Raw genomic sequence first — 7,164 nt, 5'->3', positions numbered from 1 at the left:
TTGCATGAAGTTAAATTAAGTGGCTAAAGTGGAATGGAGAGTAATTGCCATATGACTATTCACACTCTAAGTAAGACTACAGTATGACTGCAGCCCACAAAGCCTCCACATGACCGCACTACATTAGGGGTATTATCGGTTGTTTGCTACATTCATAATATTTTCTATAGCAGTGCAATGGAGGCTTAAGCCATCGGTTGTGCTCTAGTTATAGTACAAAGGAACAAGGAGGAGGAGAAATTGACTGTTTTCCAGAACAATATTATATGTCAAATGTCCCATTAGAATATTTTCAACTAATAAAGAAGATTTTCCTGGACTTTACCCAGTTCAAGTAGCTAAGGTCAAGACCTACAGGCAACATGTCTCTTAGGTCTTGACAGTTACACAATTCACATTAATATCATAGGATGAAATGGCTGCCTGCAGATGTATATGGGTGTCAGGTTTTAATTTCAGAAGCACTCACAGAAAATAAAAGATTTCATGGGGCTGCCATATCCACCATGATTCTAAGCCTGAAGGTTTTCAGTCATATAGAGTATAGATTTGGTCCTCCAAGAAAGCATTGCTCCGAACACTGTAGTTTAACTGGGGGCATTAAATATATGCATATGGATACTGTACCATATCTGTACTTAAAAGTGACAGTGGTTGGAGTTATCTGTAATCTTGCACAGAAGAGAACCCTCCAATAGAAACACCTTTCCTAGGCACAGGCGAAATGCCATTATATAGAATGCCTCTCATCTGCCAACGTCATTTGCACACAGACACTCACTGACCACTAAAAAAGTCATTCTGGAAAATGGACATTCTCTTTAAGATTATTTCAAGTCGTTTTTGTGTTCCATCAGTCACATACAGTATCTTCATTCATGACCCACCTACAGATATCTCACAATACCAGCAAATATAAACAGAATTACATAATACAACATGCAATGGAGTCCGCTTATTAAGAGCTTTAAAGACAGTCACATTATTAGTGTCTACCATTACTATTTGAGATCTCAGACAGGTACCTATAGAGTGCACCTATACATTAATACTTATCAGTACAGAACCCTTTATCTCAGCTCATCCTGATTCTTCTGATTCATGGACAGAATGGAAGGACTACAATGAATACTGACACATACACCAATCACTTGGAAAAGGGAGACATGAGGTGAATGCACACGGCTGTAAGACATTGTGAGACAACTCCTCACAAACACTGGAACAGTGGACAGTGGTAAAGTTTGCAAGCTTGGTCCCCACAACAAGTTTTTGAATGCCCACATCTCCAAAGCATGAACATTTACTGGCTTTTACTTTACACAGTAGCGATGAACCCTTAGTGTCCTCCACACAAAAGTGATGCTGTGATACAGTTAATACCCAGTTAGTGCTTCCAAGACAGTGCCCCTTAGTGCCCCCACTGTAGTGATTCCCCTTTATTGCCATTCACAGTAGTGAAGCCTACAGTGCCCCCTACCAGTGTGCTTATATACACATCTGTACATGCACTTGCTGACAAATAAAAAATAATGTATCAAGATGGAGTTGTTAGAATTAAACAAAACATAAGATGTGTGAATGTAATGATGGTGAGATATATATATATATATATATATATATATATTATATATATATACTGTATAAGTGCTTACGATACTAACGATTAAAGGAGAAATGTATTGGGGTAATCTGTACCAATAAATAGAGGCTCGAGCACCCTGCTAGGCTACCTCTAGCCTGAATACTAGGTGAACAAGGAGTTGGGCATGGAGGCAAACAGGCTCCTTAGGGTACCCTGTGACACATTTGCCCACAGATATTGTCGCTGAACCTGTAGATCCTGCACACTTGTGGGCTGCTGAAGCTAGAGTCCCAGTTTATCCAATAAATCTGGCAACTCGGTAGGTCAAGGAAGTGTTGCAATCTGGTGGACATAACCGCATTTTGTGGCGTTTTGCAGCAATCTTACATTTCTATCTGGGTACATTATATACACTCACCGGCCACTTTATTAGGTACACCATGCTAGTAACGGGTTGGACCCCCTTTTGCCTTCAGAACTGCCTCAATTCTTCGTGGCATAGATTCAACAAGGTTCTGGAAGCATTCCTCAGAGATTTTGGTCCATATTGACATGATGGCATCACACAGTTGCCGCAGATTTGTCGGCTGCACATCCATGATGCGAATCTCCCGTTCCACCACATCCCAAAGATGCTCTATTGGATTGAGATCTGGTGACTGTGGAGGCCATTGGAGTACAGTGAACTCATTGTCATGTTCAAGAAACCAGTCTGAGATGATTCCAGCTTTATGACATTATCCTGCTGAAAGTAGCCATCAGATGTTGGGTACATTGTGGTCATAAAGGGATGGACATGGTCAGCAACAATACTCAGGTAGGCTTTGGCGTTGCAACGATGCTCAATTGGTACCAAGGGGCCCAAAGAGTGCCAAGAAAATATTCCCCACACCATGACACCACCACCACCAGCCTGAACCGTTGATACAAGGCAGGATGGATCCATGCTTTCATGTTGTTGACGCCAAATTCTGACCCTACCATCCGAATGTCGCAGCAGAAATCGAGACTCATCAGACCAGGCAACGTTTTTCCAATCTTCAATTGTCCAATTTCGATGAGCTTGTGCAAATTGTAGCCTCAGTTTCCTGTTCTTAGCTGAAAGGAGTAGCACCCGGTGTGGTCTTCTGCTGCTGTAGCCCATCTGCCTCAAAGTTCGACGTACTGTGCGTTCAGAGATGCTCTTCTGGCTACCTTGGTTGTAACGGGTGGCTATTTGAGTCACTGTTGCCTTTCTATCAGCTCGAACCAGTCTGGCCATTCTCCTCTGACCTCTGGCATCAACAACGCATTTCCGCCCACAGAACTGCCGCTCACTGGATGTTTTTTCTTTTTCGGACCATTCTCTGTAAACCCTAGAGATGGTTGTGCGTGAAAATCCCAGTAGATCAGCAGTTTCTGAAATACTCAGACCAGCCCTTCTGGCACCAACAACCATGCCACGTTCAAAGACACTCAAATCACCTTTCTTCCCCATACTGATGCTCAGTTTGAACTGCAGGAGATTGTCTTGACCATGTCTACATGCCTAAATGCACTGAGTTGCCGCCATGTGATTGGCTGATTAGAAATTAAGTGTTAACGAGCAGTTGGACAGGTGTACCTAATAAAGTGGCCGGTGAGTGTATGTTTTTGTTAATAAGTGTATATTGTGTTGTCAGTAAGTATATATAGGATAAATGCCCTCTAGACTACATAGGCTTTATACATTCTATGATATAACATGTACATTTAAATATTCATCCCTGCTCATTTTAATGTCTAAAAAGTGAAGAGGCAAAGTAACTACTATAAGGGCAAAGGATCTGACCCAGTGATTATTATGAGTAGATAGAGAGTCTGTAGTTCAGACTAACGCACAGTTCTATGGGGCAAAAAGCAGCAGGTTGGAATTGTCTGACATTCATAAAAATTCACAGTGAAACCTGGATTTTAATATTTAAAGGGATTCGCTCTCGGGAAGAGCAGCTTACTACTTCAAGGTGATGTCTTTTGATAGAACATGATACTGAGGTTGAAACTGATTGAGACTGAATCATCATACAGTGTGATATGTTTGGTTGCTTGATGTTGTATATGTTAAAGTTTCCATGTAGCAATCCTATGAAATAGAGTACAGTTAAAAAAACAGGGAATTAATGTTTGACCTGTTTGAACTTTTTTGTCCACTGGCTCTCTATCACTTTTATTTCCACTTCTTTCAGCTTCTTGGATCTACAGATCTCTTTCTACCTCCACATGCAGCAGGATTATACTGACAGTTTTGACAGGATATCATTGTGTGGAGTCCTTGACGTCATCCGTTTCAGCCTAGAACTGTCTTAACCCTATCATAATAAAAAATGTTTTCTATTACTGTTATTACACACATAATACCTCTGACTATCCTGATTTTTAGCAACTTTATGAAAGAATAAAGGAAAAATTAGGATTCATATCATGATTCATATGAATAAACTTATCAACTCACCATTTACCTGTATTCTTGTGGACATCAGTCTGTTGAGCCATGTGCACTCTGATAAAGCTACAGGACTAGGGTTGAGCTGATCTTGAGGTTTCAGGATCGTTTTTAAAATCCGATTTCTGATAATTTTCCATTCGAACCCGATCCCAATTCTGATCCCAATGTAAGTCAATGGGATTTTTTTTAATAATCGAAGATCGGATTTTAAAAATGCTCCTATTCACTACACTGCATAGAGTCTAAAAATTGAACGCTTTAATTGTTAGACTCCATGCTGTGTAGTGATTAAAAAAAATCCTCTGGCTACTTAGTCCCCCCTGGGGTCCACTTACCTGCACAGATCCGCTTTTGCTGGTCCGATCCCCGCTGTTCTCGCTCCTCTTCTCACTGTGTGAATGCTCCCCTCCCAGTACCTGCCCACACTCTCCTAAGCCACAAGTCTCGCCTTCTTCCTAGGTCTGTAACACTAACCTGGGAGGCGGGGGCAGCGAGGAAAGAAGAGGAGCGAGAACAATGGGGACCAGACCAGCGGCAGCGATCTTTGCAGGTAAGTGTTAGCTACTAGAGATGTTAGCTAGTCTCCCAATAAAATAAATGGACACAGCTGGCGCAAAGAGGGTTAAGTGGCCGGATGCCAGCACAGTCTGTGTGCCAGCTGCATCCATTCATTCCTATGGCACCTAGATAACATTGTTAGCTTTTCCCACAATGTTTGGCCAGTAGCAAAGCATTGTAGGAAATAACCTCCGACCTCGATCCCGCCTAAAAAGATCAGGATCGGAATTCTGATTGCCAACGTGAAACTTACTCGATCACGATTTACTAAATCATACTTAGTAGGTACTGTATTGACAACACATGCAGGTTATTGTAATGACTGGTCATATAAGTACTGTGTTAAATCATTTGATCATTGTAATGACATGCCATACTAGTACTGTAATAATAAGCTACATGGGCACTGTCAGGATAACCCACATAAACACTGTAACTAACAACCCATATGGGTACAATAATTGTAACTCACATTAGTACTGCAATAACAACACATGCAGGTACCGTTATGCTAACACATCTGAATACTGTCAGACTGGGCAGCTTCCTAATACAGAGCCAACACACATTTATTTCAGTTGTGCTTTGCTGCCCAGTCCTTTCCTCTGACTATTTTAGTCCTTGGGGCTCCTAAAATATCCTCCTGGAACAGCAAGATGGAGATACTGGTGATAGTGGTCACTGGTGGTTGTCAATCCTGCATCTATTAAAAATATACAAACTATATCAAAAGAACACTAATGTAATTCACAACTAATATTTCCTAATATTGTCACTCAGAGACTTATGTGATACACTAAAAAATAAAACACAACTATTTCCCACTGTAAAGCACAAATGATGAGTAATAGAATAATATGCAATGATGTATAACAGGAGCAGATGTCATGAATGATTCTTTGTACCTGGAAGTTTTCAAACTTGAAAGAACTGCTTAGGTGTCACCATTTTATACAGAAACGCAACTCCTTCCTTACTGTGATTCTGGTGGCGGAAATGAAACATGTTTTATCTGACAGCAGATCTGCCCCCAGAGGGGCACTGAGGCAAAGTTCCAGGAAAAAGTCCTGTCCAATAGAGTCCCCTTAGAGGTCTTAAAGTCTTTAGATCTGATTTTTATTTTGCTCGTTGCTGTCAAAAACTGCAATAAAAAGTGTGTGATTCCTGGTGAGAAGAGACAAATGAATTTTTTTTAAAACATCTGCTATGTCCTGTACAGCACAAATAAGTAAAAAATGACCCCTAAAATAAAATAAGTAAGTAATATGTGAAACATTAAGAGGACAGTAATATAATATCCATGGTTTCAAAGAGGAATTTAGAAATTGTCAGCAAACATGTGGTCAGGTATATTTCAGAAAAATGATCACTTTGATCAGGTTTATTCAGAGAATTTCAATGTCTAATAATATAATACTTGGTGGAAAGAGTGATCTCAATCCAAAGACATTTGATTCTAGGTACTGTATTAGGTTCATATCTAGTCAGTTTCTACCAGAATATTCAAATAGTTTTGTTTTTCTACGAAATAGAATAAATGGAAATTCATCTCAAATGAACTAAAGTGTTACATCACAGAATGGATGTCGCGAGTACAGCGCCAGACTCCAAAAAAGGTAATTCGCTTTCACATTGACATATCTTTGACTGTGTTTGCCTTAGAGAGCTACACTATGTTTTAAGCAATTTACGATGTAGTTCAATTGTTCAATATAATAAAAAAGTTTCTTTCATTGTAATTGAGTATATATAGCTTTCATTCCTCCATTTGCCATAAGGAATTAAATGGAATTAACTCTGGGTCCTACTTGCCTTGAAATTTGTAGGCTTGGTTTGGGTCAAAGAAAGGTATTTTATTCAGTGTAGGGTCCCATCTCAATGAGGTCGCCTTGTCGTGGCAGGTGGGCTACTTACTGTTTGATCAAATGTGTATAACTAAGAACCTCTAATTTGTTTGTATTAGTTTATAGTAATTTTTTTTTATTATTATTTAAATTTTTATTTTACTTTTGTGCTGTGCGCAGGTTGCTCCTACGTTTTCTCTATTTATATATTGCCACAGTAATTTAGCACCTGTTCACATTGGGATTTGCAGTCTGAATTTTCTTTTATGTAGATATATACATAGATAGATAGATAGATAGATAGATAGATAGATAGATAGATAGATAGATAGATATTGAAATTTTTTGGATATTTTGGAGTGCTGCCATTTTGTTTTTCTATATACCAGAGGGAGCCACCCTCTTTTGGATTTGCACTCATAGTGCTTTTGCTGTGCTGCCTTGAATTTATATTCTAGATAGATAGGAGACAGATAATAGATATATAAACAGATAATTGATCACTATACAGATAGATAGATAGATAGATAGATAGATAGATAGATAGATAGATAGATAATATATAAACAGATAGATAATACAATAAGATAAGACAATCCTTTAATAGTCCCACCATGGGGAAATTCGGAGTGTTACAGCAGCATAGATTATACAATAATAAAATAAACTACAAAATCTGAGTAATAGAAAGAGAATTGGGAACAGTCCACAGT

Source organism: Leptodactylus fuscus, chromosome 7, assembly GCF_031893055.1.
Source record: "Leptodactylus fuscus isolate aLepFus1 chromosome 7, aLepFus1.hap2, whole genome shotgun sequence".
In the NCBI taxonomy this organism is placed as follows: domain Eukaryota; kingdom Metazoa; phylum Chordata; class Amphibia; order Anura; family Leptodactylidae; genus Leptodactylus; species Leptodactylus fuscus.
The sequence above is the reverse complement of the archived record's forward strand: the minus strand, read 5'-3'. Positions refer to the sequence as shown.